This window comes from Nyctibius grandis, chromosome 4, assembly GCF_013368605.1.
Source record: "Nyctibius grandis isolate bNycGra1 chromosome 4, bNycGra1.pri, whole genome shotgun sequence".
Lineage (NCBI taxonomy): Eukaryota > Metazoa > Chordata > Aves > Nyctibiiformes > Nyctibiidae > Nyctibius > Nyctibius grandis.
Genome location: NC_090661.1, coordinates 29,784,778 through 29,803,329, shown reverse-complemented (window position 1 = coordinate 29,803,329; position 18,552 = coordinate 29,784,778). Strand labels below are relative to the sequence as shown.

At 49.4% G+C, this 18,552-nt stretch overlaps 1 protein-coding gene across 11 annotated transcripts in view; it reads right to left on the bottom strand.

Moving 5' to 3' along the window:
• Nucleotides 1-7,107, bottom strand: part of MGA (MAX dimerization protein MGA) — a 65,267-nt gene extending 58,160 nt beyond the window's left edge. For all 11 annotated transcript variants that reach the window (XR_011047907.1, XM_068397490.1, XM_068397493.1 and 8 more), the window contains exon 1: nt 6,833-7,107. The gene's annotated coding sequence lies outside the window, so the exon portion shown is untranslated. The remainder of the gene's footprint in view (nt 1-6,832) is intronic.
• Nucleotides 7,108-18,552: the final 11,445 nt, after the last annotated feature.

The following is an 18,552-nucleotide window of genomic DNA, read 5'->3' as shown; positions in this document are numbered from 1 at the left end:
AAAAGAATATGAAAAATCACAGAGAGATGGTATTTTTGTTAAGGGTCATGTTCAGAAAACAGCTTCACATTATGGTTCTCTCTCAGAAGTTTCTAAAATATCTTTGCACAAGAAAAAGCCAAGGTTAACAGCCAAGTGCTTTCACATTTCATATAGCAAATGGAAAATAAAGAGAAGAAAGGAATCAAGGAAGCATTCCAGTCTAGCTACACTGGGGGGGTGCGTGTGTGTGCAGCTCAACTAAGGACCTGGGGGACCAGGGGAGTGCCACCAGCTCTGTGTACACACGTGTGTGTCTCTAAAGGGCAAGGTCATGTGGGGCAGAGGGGTGCTGGACATCAGGGAACCAGGGTAGTCCCAGCCAGCTAAGAGGGAGACAGCATGTACCAGTACCTGGAGCAGGGCTGTGGCCTCAGGGGATTAAGTGTCCAGAAGCCAGCCACTGGGGCGACTGGGATCCAGGAACCAGCTGCTGGGCAGACTGAAATTTAAGCCCAGCTGCTGGAGGGAATCTACCTTGTGCATATATATATACACACACACACACTCTCACTAGCAGACCTCCATCCTGCTCAGGTAGGGAGAAGGATAAGGCTGTCGCTGCTGTCTGTGTTCCTGTGAGTATCTATGTGTCTGCCTGATCTGTGTGGCCAGACATGTACACATGTATATGTCATGTATACATGTGCTCTATGTGCTTGTGCCTACCAGGAATACATTTTCAGCCTTACTACTGGGTATACCTTGGGGCACAGAGCCGCAGCAGCCTTAAGCTGTTTGGTCCAGCACAGTATTTTTCCCTTCACAAATTCAATCAGAAATAATTACAGCAATTAAAAAACTAAGACACATTGTCCACGATTGATCAGGAATAGTCATACCTACAGCAACCACGTATTAGGTATAGTGGTCATCAAGTTTTAGGGTCACAGGATACACTGACACTCTATTTTCTATTAAGCAATATGTTTCTAAACAGTGACAATACAGAAATGTCTTTTTTTTTCAGGAAGATGGCCATCTGTACAACGAAGAGCAACTGCACACAACTGAACAGCAGACAGTGCCACATTCATGGCCCCAAAGCCACATGTTCCAGTGACGATAAGAGAAGCAACACCGGAGACTGCTGACATTGCCAGGGGTTTTGCTGGCATTTTACCTAATGCAGGTAGAAATCCTTGCCTGCAGCAAAAGCGGAACCTCTAGTTTATCAAGAGAACACATTCACCAGTAGAAGTCACAGCAGTACCACAGATTCTCACCAGCTTAAGTAACCCAGTTCTGAGCAGCTTATAGCTGACAAGAAACAGGAGTACTGCAATAAAGAACTACATCCCATTTAGATCAGTACAAACACCAGTTTTAAGGCCTTCTTTGTGCTAAACACCAGTTGGCAGCATAGAAATTAACTGGTTCACACCAACTGAATACTGCTCTCCCTGATCAGCAGGAGTTACTTTATACTAACCAGTAATGTGATGGTCATATTTGAAATGCTGAAGTTCACTACCAAGAAGTACCCTCTTCCTCAAAATGATTCTTTCAGACACATTCCCTACTCTGCAACAGCTTCAAAGTATGAACCACTTTCTTCAGTTTCAGTGTAGACCTACATTCTCTATTTCAGTATCCAGTAAACCACATTCCTCCCTTTAGTAATGTCTACAAGCATAAAGCACCAGTTCAAGCCTACACACTACAAGTAACAGAGCCTGTAACCTTCACCACCCAGCAGTCCAGAGATTGCTAGCTGCAGCTGTAGTAAAAAACTGTGTTCTTCAGCAGCTCTTATTTCCAACCTGTCTCCAAAAAAAAAAAAAAAGATTCAGTAAAGATTCAATAACAGATCACGAGCTGGAGGGTCACAAGACCCAGACTTTGCTAAAGATCTGTAAATGGGAGAGCAACATATGTTGCAGACACAGTTAAGCAGAACATAACAGTTGCCAATCTGTGGAAACCATAGAAGAGGTGCCGATCACATTTTTTGTGTAGCAATCCCCCTTTCAGTTCAAATACAAAGATCTCTACTACACAAGCAGATGCCCTACAGGACATTTCTGTCATACAGTATGCTCTGAAAAGCACTACTTCTGGAGCATTACTGGAGCATAAAGGAGGCCTTCAGCTCTCCTATTCACTAGCTAAAAACGAGCACAAGCTGAAACTAGACTCACTAGCTGAAAACAACAGCTATCAAAACCAACCGTGCCAATGTAATACACCCACAGTGGCAGTCAGTCAGCAGAGCCCTACTCTGCAAGTTTTTTACTGACCACAACCAGGCAGCCCCCCCACAATCATGCAAAGTCCCAAGTTTTGGCCATTAAAAAAAAAAAGTTAAAGACCTGAAAATCTAGTGTTATCGTCAGAAGCGTTGTCCAACATGCCCACTACAAGGGTTAAAATACAAAACCACACTTTTTTTAGCCAATGTTTTGCCACTTTGGAAAATGATTAACACAGTAGCACCCCACAAGAAAGCCTGTTAATTCTGAAACTGCAGGTTGTGTTAAACTGCCTATAGAAACATACCTAGTCCCATTTTCTATACCATCACTGGCCTCAGTAGCCTCCAACTACTTCTCTAGAAGAGTACTGGCCTCCCAGAGTTGCATATTTGCTCTACACAGATGTCTCTAACAGCCGTCTGTGACAGCTCCAGACCCCTGTCCTTAGGCAACAGAATCCCAGCCCAAATATACTTAAAAAAAAACAGTTAACATAATTTTATTTATGTTAGAGAAGTAGCTTAAGTTTTTCCTTTAGCTATAGTGAGGAAGTATAACTCAGTGCAAGAAGATTAAAGGTGTAAGTGGTGGCAGAATCTAGATAAAAGTGTGAGATTAAAAAAAAAATATATATATTGCAAGAAATGAACTGTTGCAGGGGAAAAAAAAAAAGAGTAAGAAATCTGTTTTTCCAGATTTAGGTTTTCTTGCTGATGCAAACACGCTAAAACACGGGCTCCAGCCACACACAGAACACACTATCCCCACAGCAAGTACAACACAGCTTGTACGCCATCAGATTTCAGCCCAGAGCATTACTTTGTACTAAAACCAAATTCACTTAACACTCAGAGCCCTGACTATTGCAGGATGAATAGGTGGTAGCTCAGGAAGTGCTTCATCAACTGTCAGCTACACCCCTGCAAAAGCGGCAGCTTCTATTGGAAGAGCAGAGCAAACACTTGGGGGGGAGGAGGAGGAAAATACCTGCTTCACCTCGCCAATACTAATACTTTGCCACAAGAGTCCAAATTTTCAGTCCCCCATAAAGTCGGTGATTCGTTTAACAGCATTAATCCTGTAATGCACAGCGCACAATATTCTCCATCTCCTGAGAGTCACCTGAACTTTTGGGAACTACAGACATCTTCCCAAACACTGAAGACTGCAAAATGGAAACACACAATCCACTTATATAAAGTATGAACCACCGGTAAGAGTGCAGGGAGAAAAGCCAGTTTCCACTACAAATAATTGCTCTTTTTTATCTGTATACAATATATTTTTATTTCAACATTTAAAATAATGTATTTTACATTACTTTCCGTATTTTATCAGAAAGTCACTGATATGCCCACTACTCATACATTCAATGATTGCTGTGTTTTTTTCAATATACTATTATTTCAACTACTGAAAATTACAAAATAAAAGAATACAGCAACGTTTCATGCGTTTTGCCACCCAACACTGGCAGAAACAAGCCATTATCAGCAGGAATAACACCATTTTGATGAATTTCAGTCCCTTTATGGCCATCACGAGGAACATTTATCACATACATGAATCTTCAGCTGGGGATCTTGTCCACATCACAGGAAAAAAAAAAAAAAAGAGCAAAAATTAAAAAAATTCAGCAAAACAAGTCAGGCAAATAACCCGAGCTCAGGAGTACCCTACTCATTCAGCTGTTGTCTTAGAGCAATACTCATTGCTAGAGAGTCACCAATGGCTGATCAGGTTAGAACTACGAGGAAACATCTATTTCCCTTTTAAGTCATGGTAAAAAGGAGAGTAACACCAATTAGAGTACCAGACTGTTGGTGATGGGTTCCATGTTTATATCCATCTTGATTACTGACTTATTGATGTACCCTGTGGTCAGGCACGCCACACCATATTAGCAGAAAGCACTGTACTGCAGGAGTTAGCAAAACAGCACTATTCTATCACCACAAGTATTTGTTTAACAGTAATTACGTCATGATCTTGTCATTCTCCAAATTGGCTTTTCCTGAAGATAATGACTGTAGCAATGAATGCAAACATTTTTATTGCAGATATGTTTTATCTGGCTCCCACATTCATTTTCTGTCTTTTATGCTGTTCACATCCCTTACTGCCTTTCTGTTTTGGGCTTGAGTAGTTAGGAAGAGGAAAAAAAAACCAAAAAAACCCACAACTTTCTTCTGGTTGCTTTCTTCTCATGACAAGCCTTCATTATTCTTCTCACCATATCATCCTCATTGCATTCTTCCTTATCCAGTTCAGAAAAAGATATATCATGGATTTATCATAGGTACTAAAAACAGCCAGAATCCAACAGAGAAAGCACATTTCATCTTTCTGTGGAGAGAGAAGAGCAACTCCACCACCATTATTCAATTCTTTGTTCTGAAGCCAACCAGCATTAAAACAAACACACACCAAAAAAAAAACCCAAAATGCACACCACATCCTAATTACGGAAGAACAAGACATCAAGTAAGCCTTGCTGGTGTCACAGCTAATGGCACTGTTTCCTATGTGCATTCCATGGCTGAATTTTTTAGTAGATCCTCCGCTGTTTATGGAACAGCAAATGGACAACAGCCTCTTCCAAGATGAGAGTTCTTTCTCACTCCTACAGGCAGAAATCTATTCCATTGTGTTTGTAAAAAGAATGTCTTGGACTTCCCATTCCTTAGGAAATAGGTTTTAAAAAGCCAACACACACAAGCACATACTTAGGATTTGACTTAAGTGTAAACGAAGAAGTGGCATAAGCTCAAAGAGAAAGAATTTCAATTATTTTTTTTCTAGTAGGTGACCAAACAAGTTTATTCACAAGTGGGACTAACATTGGTTTCCTCCAGTTGCACATTTCCCTCCCACGGCAGGCACAACAGCATCTGCACCAACACTGAGTAAACAGTAGGTGAAGTTAACAGCCAGCTGCTGTCAGATGGAATACGTCAGTGAATGAATGCTGCCCATCTCTGCCAGACCCAAGAACTATGCTTTTTTCCCCCCCCACATAAACACACACAAAAATGCTCACCCACAGCAACATTTTTCAAGCAGAACCAATTCCCCATTCCGGTTCTCAGTAACATTCACAAGGACTGTGCCTGAGGGCACTGAAAGGGTGCTGCAGCCGCACAGCGAGCCGCTGCATCGGGCATAACACCTTAAAGTGGCAAGACCAATTCATCAGCCTGCTCTCTTCTTTACACAACCTTCGGTTTTCGAAGACTGTAGCAACTTCAAATCTTCAGGGCTTCAGCCCACTCCATCAAGTGCAATTAAAGACGCCCACGAGTTTGGACATTACGTGTTAAGGAGTCAGGCAGTGTGACTGCATAAGCTTTGACATCTTAAGAAGCTAGGCAAGAAAACTCAAACCACATTATCGGAAAACACTCATCTAACCAGGTAGATGAAATAATGCTAACCCTCACGCCTACCAACTTACAGACAGCTCACCTTACCATTTCAAACCCCCTTTTAAACTGCTTATCGCCTAGCGCGGTACCTAAGGCCACCAACAACCACTGAACCCAACGGGGCACCGCACCGCCCTTCCAGGAAGCACCGTTGTTTATTTATTCGGCTCCCCTCGGCAGGGACCCGCAACGACAACCGCAGCCGGCTGAGCGCGCAACCCGCCGCACGAAGCCGCCTCCTGCGCCACGCTGGCGCGTCCCCGGCTCGGCGGTGCCCAGCCTCCGCCGGCGGAAAGATAGAAGATACCGGAACGGCGGGCGCGGTAAAGCCGAGCCCCGGTAAAGCAGCGCTGCCCGGGCACGGCGGCAGGAGCGGGCACCGCCCCCGCCCGGCACCAACGGCCGCCGCACGCGACGTGCCGAGGCGCACGCGCGCCGCCTCGGGCCAGGGGCCGCCCCGGGGCCGCTCCACCGACCCGTCCCGCTCCGCCTCCGGCGCGCCCGGCCGAGGGGCCCCGCTGCCACCCCCTGAACCACCCTTCCGTGGCGCCGAGCGAGTAGAGGTGCGGGCACGTCCCCCGGCACCGGGGCAGGTCCCCAGGAAAGACACTCGCTGCGGCGGGGTGGGGCGCGGGGAGCCCAGCCCCGTCTCACGGGTGGCGCTGGCCACGCCCCCGCCGGGAGACGATTCGCGGGAGGGCGATAGCTCTGTGCGGCGGCAGCTGCTCGGGGCCGGGCCCCACCTGACCCTTCCCGGCCGAAGAGCCCGGATGCGGAGCTGCGGGGCTGCTCAGTCCCTTTAACCTCCCCCCCGCCCCACGTCAGGTGACCGCCAGCCACTCCCCAGCCCCCCCGTCCGTCCGCGACCCCAGATGAAGCGGCGCGGGGGCGGGCGAGGAGCGAGGGCGGGCAGCCCGCCCTCCGCTGCCTGCCTGCCCTCCGCTCCCCGCCACGGCCGCCCAGCGGGCCCGCGACCCCCTCGCCTCAAACGCGGCCCTCCCGGCCGAAGGGGAGGGAGCGCGCACGTGTGATTGGGCCGCCGCGCTCACGTGACGCGCACACCTCACGCCACCTCCTCGAATAAAACTTCAAAACAGGGACGGGGGGAGAGAGGGGGACACCGGAAGGGGGCAGGGGACGGCGGGCAGCGCCCCGGGGGCGACCGGCTCCTACCTGCCTCCCGCCGCCGGCTCCACGCGGCTCGGGGCGCCGAGCAACGCCCCGGCCCACGCGCCCCGCTCGCGGCTCCTGCGGCCTTCGCCTGCCACGCGCAACCTCCTGCCGTCTTCATTGGCTGCAGCAGCCCATCACGTGGGCCGCTCCCGTCCTTCCTGCCCCTTTCCTCTCGCTTTCCCCCCGCGGCGGGGCCGCCCCCGCCAGGCGGGTACCGGAGTGCGCGTCCGGGAGGCGCCGGTGCTCAGGGGGGCGCAGCCGGCAGCGGCCGCGGTAAAGCTGCCTCGCGACGCCCGCCAGCAGCGCGCTGCCTATTGGCCGGAGCCGCCCGCCGACGCAGTTCCGCTCCCCTCCGCCGGGCCACGCCCTTCCTGCCCCTCCCCCGCCCTTGCGCGAGGGAAACACGCCGCTCGCGCGTGGGCCGCACGGGCGCGCGTTCGCCGTTGGCGGGCGGGCGGCCGCCACCCCCGGGCCGGCGGCGACGGGCGACGGGCGATCGGCCCGGCCCGGCTACCGCGGGGGCGGAGCTCGGCCGCGCGGGGCGGTGGCGGCGCGGTTCCCGCCGGCGCCTCCCGTGGGCGCTCTCCTCCCGCGGGTGCGGCCCCGTCACGGCGCAGGGGCCCGCTGCCCGCCGTCGCCCGGCCTGGCGCCGGCTTCCCGGGGGCTCCCGTGCGGGGAGCGGGCGGGCGGCGCCGGGCGCACCCCCTTACGCTGCCCGCAGCGCGTTCCCGGGGCGCAGTGGGGCCGTGCGCGCCAGCCGCGCCGCTGCAGCAGCCGAGGGGTGCCGGGTGCAGCAGCCGGTACCTCGGCGGCCTCGTCTGTCCCTTCCTTCCGCCCTGCGGCGTTTGCAACGGGTGATGTGGCTCATAGACATGTCCGTACCATTTCCACGCTCTTCGCACAAAACCCCCGTACCCAGCAGGACTCCCGGGGCCACACGTGTTCGCTGAGCACCCGCAGAACTGCAACCGTGCCCGTTACGAGCGAGCGGGAAGATACCTGGGGGTAGTTATAAGCTGAGAGAGTTTAACAAATAAAGGCCGTACAGTCTTCAGCACGGGGACATATTCAATAACGTTTCTAAATATAACACCCCCGTGTGGCTTAGACAAAAGGTGATTCTGGAGATTACCGTCCAGAAGGATTATATTCGGTCCCGAGTAAAATAACAGAACAAATACTGAAGAAAAAAATACACATGAACAAAACCCCCTGGGCCATAGGCAGCGTGAGCACATACAGATAGGTGAGGCTGGATGAACTCTGTGGCGATTGTAACCAACAGAGCGAGCGCGGTAACTGTCAATGAAGGCAGAGGTGTCTTGCACAGTCTTGAAAAATAATTTCAGGTTGCCTTGGGTATAGGCAGATGACATGTAATGGAAACTAATTAAAAATGTAAACAAAAGGTGAAGGTAAACAGCACCGTAATGTAGCCCTGGGCTAAAATTTCTGTGATGGAGGTCTTGGCCTCAAAAGGTGCTCAGTCACGGCAGCATTCCCCAGGCGTGGTAACGTTACTGAGAATTTGTGACAATATGGATTAGGAGTCCATGAGGGATGTAAAAGGGAGGTGTCTAATTAGGTGTAGATTTATACTTTTACAAAATTGAACTTCCTTTGCAATTGATATTGAATTGAGTCGTTGGTTCCCAGACCACCAAGAAGCTCAAAAACATCTTCTCTCACCTGTTAGATAAATATTTTTGAGGAATCCATATACAAAGGTTACAAACATATTAACCAGTACATAAGCTAAACCTTTGGTGGGCTTGGAACTAGATGATCTTCAAGGCCCCTTCCAACCCAAACCATTCTATGATTCTCTGATTTTGCAGTCTTGCAGCCAAAGATTGGAAGCGTTTGGGTGTCAGCCAGTGGAGTAAGCCCCGGCAGGTTTAGGTCCCGTCCTTTTGGAGTTCACGAGCAGATCGAGGGACTGCCAAGTTTCAACCGCTTCTTTGAAATTCCTGCCACTATAAGGTACTCAGTGCCAAATTCCCAGCTGCGAGATGTGTTTTAGTTAACAGGCCAAGCAGAGGAAACGGCACGCAAATGAAATTTACCATTTGACATTAATTGTAATGATGTTGCAAACCCAGGAAAGAATACAGAAGCAACACAAAGGCAATCAAGGATGCTGGGGCTGCGGACAAATGAAAGATAGCACGTGCAGGGAAAGAAGGTCATTGATATTTATTTCTCAGGGGAAAAAGACATTTTGACTGGAGCAGTTTTGAAGGAAACCCGATGGTGTTTGTGAATATCACAGAAATGAGCCAACAGTGTGATACAGCTGAAAAAAAAAGTGTTGTTTTGGTCTCTAAGTGCAAAAAACATCCTTTATCCAAGAGAGGCAGATCTCACAGCTGCTCTGCTAAAGAAGTTCCTGTGCAAGTCAGATTTGGAAATCTTAATTTTGAAAATGTGCGTGTAATTTGAAGCAGAGATGCCCAAATTACGTGGTGAAGTTTTGCACAAAAAATCTTTGCTGCTCATTCCCTCCACTTTTTTTCACCTACGATCAATCTTCTGTTTGTTGGCTACTCGGGTTTTTTTGAAAGCTGAGTATTGGGAAGCTAGAGTTCATTAGAGATTCAGGGAGCTTAAATAAGTGAGAAAAAGAACATTCCTCCTCTCCCACTCCTTTCCTTTCTGACTAAAACCTTTAAAAGGGGAAACTGGGGGAAGAACATTTCCTCTTCTTCCAGGGACATGTTTGCCCTGGGACCATACGGCTCTTCCACACCATCAGTTCACCCAGAGCCTCCCACTCACTATGCCACTCCTCTCTGCTCTCCTCTTGGCAGATTGTTCGCCGCAGGCCTCCTCCCCTTCACTCTAAATGAAACCCCAACTTTTTCAGCTCTTCCATTCCCACCCATCCCAGTAAGAGTGATAAAATGGGCCTGTAAATCCATTAGGAAAGTTCCCACTGAGGAACCTATTTAGGAAATAAAGGCATATGCTTTAGAAAACGGAGCAGAAGCAGGCACATCCTTTTATAGGAAGAAATTATACAGGTGTTGGGTGGGCTGAGCTCATGGGAGGAAGGAAGTGTGATACAGAAAGGGCGGTGCTAAATCTGGTCTATGCTTAAGGCTGGCATTTTATTGCCAAACTCATTACCTGGTGTGTTTATTCCTGATGACTGCAGAATTCAAACCCCAATAAACAAATTTTGTTCTTCCATGGATAATATCCATTTATAATTAGTCATCATGCAAAAATAATTACATTTAAACAACAATAATTACATTTAACAACAACCACCACCCTTATGTTTGAAGTATGCTATTTAAACATTTTAATCAATCATTCAAAGTCTGCAAAATGTCAGAACTGAGGATGCAACTTCCTGGGCACTGAATGACTCAGGATCATATGAAGAAAATAATGTGTGAATTTTTCATGAAATCAGCATTACGCACATGGGAGCCAGACAAAGATTGCTGAGGTAACTGTGAAGCTGGCATTTACTAGCTTTCTGGAGTCTATTTTGCATCCCAAATAAGGACTTTCTTATCTGAGTATGTGGAAAGGGTTCATTGATGGTGGTTGCTTTCCAAGAGTTCCCTAATGTTGTTTTTCTTGGGCAAAGTTTTAAAAAAGATCAGTTGTCTTGGTTACACTTGGAACCGCTGCTGTTGTGCATCATCGTCAATTTAAGCCTGAACATTCCCTTCATACCTGTCACCAGAGCTGCAGCGGTAGCAGCGTAATCGCACAGCAAGAAAGGCTCTTCTTCCCAAAGCCTGAGGCCAGGGATCAGCTGCTGGGACTGGAGACGTAAGGTTAGGAGCAAGGCCTGTCCAGATTTTCTTAAATAATTCTGCAAGGAAAAACGGCAGGCAAAGTAGAAGGCCTGTCCCTGGCTTTATTGTTGTTGCTGTTTCACAGATGTAATAAAGCCCACCAAGAGCTCACTTGAGGTCTCCAGACTGCTTTCCCAAGTAGCCTTCCTTCTTACGTCTTGGTGGCGGTGAAGTCACCTCTCTGTCTCTGGACATACGCAAGAGCCTGCACTGCTGAGTCTGGGCTCCTGCTTTCTCTTTTACAGAAGACTGCAAGATGGCCAAGTCCTCATCTCCACAGGGGTCTTCCTGTCCCAACTTTCCTCCACAGGGACCAGGGACAGTTGTGACCTCTGAATTCCTAAACTGTTGCCCTCCCCAGCCCAAAGAAGGCAGGGCAGAAACAGGACTGCACTTCAGCTCCTCACCCTCTCTTTCTACAGGGAGGAGACGTGTCGCAGCACCCAAACGAGGCGAGCTGCTGGCTCTGGCGCATCTCTCTGCAGTTCGCTCCTGGCACAGTGTTTATTCAAAGCAGAAACCTCCTAGGAATGCATCTGTGGTGAGACGCTTGGACTTGGCTTTCTTGCTGTTGGCCAGTTCGTAACAGACATAAGCTACCTTTGGGATCTGGCTCAAGATCATCGCTCCCTGAGGGAGCAGCAAACAACCCTGCCAGCGCTGCTCTTCCAGCCTTACTATTTCTCGCAGCTGCTTTATTCAATGGCGGTTTGGCTCTTCTGATGTGATAAGCCTTGCCGACCTCGGTCTTTTTCCTTCCTTTTCCCCTTTTGAAGGGACCACAGCCTAACAAACCCTTCCCTGCCCAAATGGCTAAAAACCACCATCCCTAGGTGCCTGGCCTTGTGCTGCCCCTTCCCCACTGTAATGGGTGACTCCGAGAGCGAGGGGTTAAACCTTCCTCCCACCAAAGCTGCAAGGAAGGAGGATGCAAGTGCAGATCATTATTGCAACAGCATAAATCCAAGACCTTTTAATAAATGGGGGCAGAGGGGTGGGGATAAACCTTTCCTGGAATGGACTGTGGAGGACACCTGCGCAGCCGGGGAGGACCTTGAGGCTGGGTCCCCAGCCCCAGTTTCGTGAGGGCCCCCCATGGGAAGGCAGCAGGCATTGTGAACAGCCGCTGATGGCTCCAGTACAGCCCAGGGTTTCTCCGTGCTCCGTACACACAGATCCCCTCGCCAGGGGACCCCTCGGGGGACGCAAACGCTGGTTGCTCTTGATCCAAATGAGTAGGGAGCTGCCCTGGAGACCCAGCAGAAAGCACCAGCTGCAAAACCCCTCACATGCATCTGTAAGCACCAGTGCAAAAGCAGCTGCAGTGTTGAGGCTCCTGATTTCAGTGCTCCTGGCTGACCTTCCTGTACACACCAAAGCTGCTGGCTGGCTCCTAGAATTATTTCCTTTTAAGTTGGAAGTGCTGATGGTTTCTTAGATATGTGAAGTGAGTAGTTCCCATGCTGTAATATCCTCATTTAAAGCAGCTTTGAGAGCCCCAAACGATATTAAAGATCTAAATGGCACTAAAAGACAGACTATATCCTTGCCCCGCAGCCCCTCCATCCTGCCTCACAACAGTGCAAGGAGACATGAAGCAGGCACAGCTCATCCCTCTTGCAAGGGCCAGAGCTCTGTCCCTGCAGCCCACGCTGCCACCACCAGCATGCTGGGGCCAAGGCTTTGGCCCTTCCCCAAAGCGGGAGGCCTGCCCCAGCGTAACAGGGAGGAAGCAAAAGGGAGAGGGAGAAGGGGAAAGGGAAGGGGCAGGCGCCAGCAGCTGGGGCACTGCTCAAGGGGAAACAGTGGGAACACCAAGTTTGCTGGATGGGTTGGAAACCATCTTCAGATAGCCATTGCGGGCTATCTAGAGGCTCCCACACACGTGCAAACTTTTTGCCCTCCCCGAGGGTGTGCAGGCAGGGGGACCTCAAGGCATCAGCCGTCCCACTCGTGTATCAGGCCACTCTCTCCTCTCCCCTGTCTCACAGCCTCAACAGTGCTGCCCTGGCAGACCTAAGCAGCGGGACCAGCAATTTTGCCACCCGAAGCAACGTGCTGCCCTAAGCACCTGCCTGCTTGGCTGCCACCTGTGTCCTACCTCAGAGGCTGATGCAAAGAAAAAATAAAGCTCCTGAGGCAGGCACATAACCAGAGACCAGCTCAGACACCCAGCAGCAGAGCACTAGCCCTCACTGTCTTGCCTGAGGGAAGGAAACTTGCTCGAAAGCTACAGCTGCATCAGTGATTAGTGCAGCCAGAGCATATTCACAGACCAGAACAGTTGGCACTAGCAACCCACTGCTTTTGCTGTACCCATTTAGGGTAGGGATGGTTGCTTCAGTCCAGCTCCTCTCCGGGCCTGGGAACTGGTGGCCCTTCAGCAGCCCGGGACCAGTAGGTGCGCTCCCGCAGCCCATCTGCCAGCATTCTTATCCAAAGCACAGATACACTAAGGTGTCCACTTAAAGCCAATGTTCACACATTATGTATTTCACTAAAATGCATCCAGAGAAATTACAAAACATCACAGACAAGGCAACCATCAAATACCCAAAACACTTTCTCCATAGATGCTGCCCAATAAACAACATAACCACATCACAAAACTGCCTAAGCATCTGTCTACATTTAGCCCCCACCCAGGGCTAAACAATAAACAGTTTTTCTATCACCCAGTGTCCCTTCCCCAAATGAGGAAGGGAATTGGGAAAAGGAGGGACACTTGTGGGTTAAAATTAAACAGAGGGGGAGAACCCCCCCTCTTCCCCGCAAGCCCTCCCTTTTATAGTGAACTTGATGTCAATGATATAGAATACACCTGTGGGCCAGCCTGGGTCAGCTGCTCTGGTTTTAACCGCTAAGGGCATTGATCATCATGGCTGGCCACAAACTGAAACAAGATCCCAATGAAACCAGGACAGCATCCTAGGGAGCAAACCCACAACAAACTGCACAGACTGAGAGCTGACACTTGTTGAAAGCATTTCTGCATCTCTCCCAAGCCTGTTTCACTGTTGGCTTCACAGGGGAGCTCACCAACTGTACATCCAGAAATCTCGACAGGTTTTGCATGCCAAATGTCAATGCAAAGCAAAAATTACTAGTTTGGGGCCAAATTCTCATTTCAGTTGCTTCCCATAGCTTTGCAGGAGTCAATAGGTGTAACTGAGCAGAAGTAAAAGTCTGGCCAAGAAAATCTCCCAACTCTCAGACTGCGTGGAGCCAGAGACCAGAATTTTCTCTTACTCAGCCATCTGCTACTCCCTCTTGACAGCTGAATCACGTTAAAATATATATTCAGAAACGTAACCAGGATTACTCTTCACCATTCACCAGCAAGACCGCTAAGCAGACTAGAGCACTGAGGCCGGCTGGGGGAGAGTGCCTGCCACCCCAGACCCCCAGGACAGTTCAGTGGCATGGTGGGGAAGGTCTTGAATCAGTCAGGAAGGTGAAGGATCCAGCCGGGCACACATGGCATCCTCGTGGGTGGAAACGCTGCTGGGGCTCAGAGGCTGCTGTCGGTGCTGGGGCTGCCCCAAGCTGGGCGGGATGGCAGCTCTCCACCCGAGTCAGGGCAGGGACATAAAGGAGAACGCGGCCGAGGCGAGGTATTTAAATTGCTTGTGTTTGCAGGATGCAAAATAGGATTTCAGGGCTGCGCAGGCAGGAGGGCAGCCTGGAAGGAGAGCTGTGGGGGAAAATGGGACCTTCTGGTGAATGGTGAAGGGTTTTCCCTATAGACCTGCACGTTGTTAAATGAATGTCTTCAGCTTTCTGAAGGGCCTATGTTCAACCGCCTTTATGGGCTTGTTTCTGAGGAATGTAAACAATGAAATGCAAGAGATTTTAAAAACCAGGGCAAAGTCTGCTATCAGCCGAGTCCCTAGAGCCCCTCCGATGCCTGCTGTAGGAGAGGAGGCCGGCGTTTCTGAAAGACACAAACATCGTACTGCAGAGGACAAAATGTCCCTGATGGGCACATTGTCCCACCACTGCCCTCTCTGAGCTTTCCCAGCTCTCCACTGAAGCAGCTGACACCGGCTCCCTGGCTGGCCCTCTGCAGCTGGCCCTGGGGGGCCAAAACTTAATTTGATCCCCAACATCCTCAGGGTAAAACCTTGCCCACTTCAGGCTGCCCCAGGGCTTTTCTGTGCACCTCAGGAGGGATCCCACCACCAACACCTGCACAGCCAGCTCAGCTTCTGTTTCCAGCATCTTCCCTGCAAGCAAAAGCTCAAGTGGGAAGAAACCAGACAGCTGCTGATGTCTGTGGGTTCCTCTGCACTGGGGGAAAGGTATGTTGCGCCTTTCCACCATACCTGGTGAAAACAAGGCAGTATCTTGCTTCCACCTGCGATAGCAGGTCCAGGAAAAGAGAGTTGTGGGGGAAACAGAGATACACCTCACCCTGCTAATGCACCGGAAGACCACAGAAAGCCTTGTCTTCTCTAGGATTTTACCCACCTTTCGCACTTATGTTGAGATGAGAACATTTTCTTTATTTGCCAAGCTCACTGTCAGTGACACTCTGTTGCCCAGACCATTTGTAAGATGTTTACTGAGAAAATAAATCCATTAATTTCTTCTCATGAAAGTTTAGAGCCTTCCTGGAATGAAGACAAGTGCAGATTTTCTACATTCACAGATTTCTGATGCCAATAGAAATTAGTCTAGAAACAGGCAAGCTGTAAAGCACGATGTTGAACTCTTGCCAGCCTTGTGACGGCATCATCCCGTGGACTTCCGTGAACTGCTGCGCGTTGCCCCGCTGTGGTATCAGCATCAGAGCTCAGTGGGGCTAAATAACACTTCAGCGGCTGAATAGGCATGAGGAAAACTGATGTCATCCCAGCAAATTATCTTCACCCCGGAGAGGTCAGGGCACGGTATAAAGGCAGGCAGGCTGCATTTTCAGATTACAGGCTACGTCCTTCCTCAGTTGTGTTGTTTTCATGCCAAGGAACCCACCTCTGATGTCCCCAGTGCCTTTCTCACTGATTTACACCAGTATCAGCAACAGGCAATTCAGGCCCGCGGTGCAGGAGGCCTCAGGGATGAAGTCTGCTCCACTGAGACAACGACGGTCAAATGCAAGAGCATAAATCCCCAAATAAAGTCCCCTTGGGCCAACTGTTGTCTTCAGTTACAGCACTTACTGCAGCCCCCTACGTACAGCTTTACAGAGCTCAGCAGACTGGCAACATTTCCCGGAGTCTATTGAGAGAGAAAAAGGAGAAATATGGAGCCATGTTATTTTCTGCTATAAATAGGTTCAGCTCCTCTCATTTGGCTCCTTGCCTGATGATGCAGGCAGAAAAAGTTGGCCCACTGGCAGGGCAGCAGCCCTGAGCAATTTCAGTGCTGACCCAGAGAGATTTCATCAATAGGTGGAAAATAGGGGAAATATTTCATGTAGCGAGCCCAGTCGTTGCCTCAGGTACAGCCCAGCATATCAGCTTCAATGAAAGTGCCTTGGCGTAATGGGGAGTGTTGGCAGACAAGCTGGAGTGAATCAGACGGCGGGGAGGGAGTATGAGAAGTCACCAGCTGTTTGCTCTGCCGGAGATTTCCACCCCCACAGCAGTGCTGGTAGAAACATGTGCCCGTGCTTCATCCTTTTCCGTGCATCGTCTGCTGTCTTCGCTACCTTCAGCAGCGCCGGCCCCACCAGCCCCAGCTGCCAGGATCCCTAATTCCAGCAGAGGGGGAGCTAACAAATACTGGGGAGACGGGTCTTAAACTGCCCCAGCTGTCTGCTGAGTAGATGCCAAGCCTCGAAGTCAGGATTTGACACAGGTTTTTTTAGTACCAGGAGTTTTGGCAACAGCTAAGCGCCTGCTCTATTCTGGGGCACAGTTTGCAGACTTGCGTCACCCCCAAGTCTGCATCTCCCTTTGCCCTTACACCCTGCAGCTCAGGTACAAGGTTCATGGGCACTGAAGGGACTTTAAAGCTCAGTCCCTCCTCATACGCCCAGCCACGAGTCTGCAAAGTATTTCTGCTCCTGCTTCTCTTCGCATATCTTTGTGCAAGAGGAGGGATAATGTAGGCAAATAATACCAGGAAATGTATTAATTAGGCCTGAACCTTACCTGATGTTAGTGGAGGTGTGCTGCTTTACACCGTTTAGCAATGTGAACCTTGGGGTTTTTAGCTTCTTTTAAGGTAATCTAATAAGAAGAAACAAGGAGAGGCAGCAGCAAGTGACCAAAGGGCTCCCTGCTCCAGCTAACAGCCGCGTCGCACAGGCAAAAGCGGCTGTTGCAGAGGCATTCATTGGCGGAGCAGTAAGGAGGCAGACGCAGTCTCCCACGCAGCTCGGGTAATGACAGGGTAGCAGCCAGGATCGTTGTCTTATATATTAACTAAGAAAGCATGGACCTTCTGAATCTGCTGCACTAATTGCCACGTTGCAATGCACACAGGGTGCTTCTCTCCAATGCCCTACCATTTCTTTCAGCTCCCCCTTTTTGTCACCTTTACTGGCAATGTGTTTATCAGCACGTAGTGCAGTATCTTATATTCTCAATTAGATTGTTTATGCATGCAAACCCTCTTTCCTCTTCATGAATTCCTGCTCCCTCACACAGCAGGCTGGCAAGAGACAGCTCCTATAAAGACTCTTCTGGAAACTAGTCCAGTCCCATTAAATCCCTACTGAACTCCACAAAGCTTAAATCAACAAGTGCTGTCCATTTCCTGAGGTCAGACGTTTCTTTCAGTTCAATATTAAGCCAGTGAAAAGAAACTGGGGGAAACAAAAGCTGTTTAGATACTTCTCAAGCTGTGGCTGGTGGCTCATTGGAGCGCCCTCCTGGGGAGCTGGGCTCAGTGGGAGCCAGCAACCATGCCGCTGAAACACCCAGCTCCTAATTTTGGTCCTGCTGTCAAACGTGACCAAAAGGTGTTCCCCTTCCCCAGCCCAACCACATTTGGGAATGACTAGGCTTGGTGTGCCTCAAACTGGAGGGTCCACAGAGGAATTAGTAAGTGAGGAGTCGATCATCTTTATTTTGTCACTAGACCTCAGTGAGGTCTGATTCATACTGACGCTCAGTTCCTTTTATATGACAGAGCCAATGCAATAAAAAAACATGTCCATCAGTCTTTTCTTGGACTAATTTGGACTTGGATTGATTTTTAGCTCAGTTTCCCATGGTAACAAAGCTTTCTGATCACCAGCTGCACGTGTTGTCCCTAATAGCTTTTGAATCCACTGCTTCATTTCAGCCAAATGTGTTGGCAAGATCAAGGCCTGAAGGATAATTAAGTTCCTACAAGTTTTCTGAAAACAGGCTGTGTGTGGCAGACCCTATTAGTGCCACATCGGTACCTTCACCGCAGATGGAAATTCGATTACTTCGTATTGGACACCAGAGACTCCACCAAGGGAAAAGCTCTTTTAAGTACCTTAACTAGGGGTAAGCCTCACTCATAGTTTGCAATCCCCTGTGGGATGCAAATCCACAGTCCAGGCTTCCTTCATTCTGAGTGTTCGTAGAACAACTTGCTATGTTAAGGAAGCAACAGCTGTTAAATAACAAATCAGTATAAAATTAGGATTGCGTATGATGGTCCCTCAAAGAAATCACTAGTAAAAAATATGGGAATTTGCAAAAACTGGTGGCTGTCTGAGCATTAGGGGAAAATGAATACTGCCAGCAAAATAGAATGTAAATCAGGAAAACACATATATGCAAATATCGTTCCTTTCTCTGGTCAGCCAGGCTCAAACTTTTACTCAAAATTAATTGCATTTGACTTCAGGGAGGGTTTTTACTGAGTCAAGACTGCAAGACTTCCCTCCAAACACAGGTCAGGAAGGAAGGTGGCAGGTCCCAGGGTAGCTGTGCATTAGCTCAGAGGTATATCCACACACTGCAGGCACCTGCTGAGCCG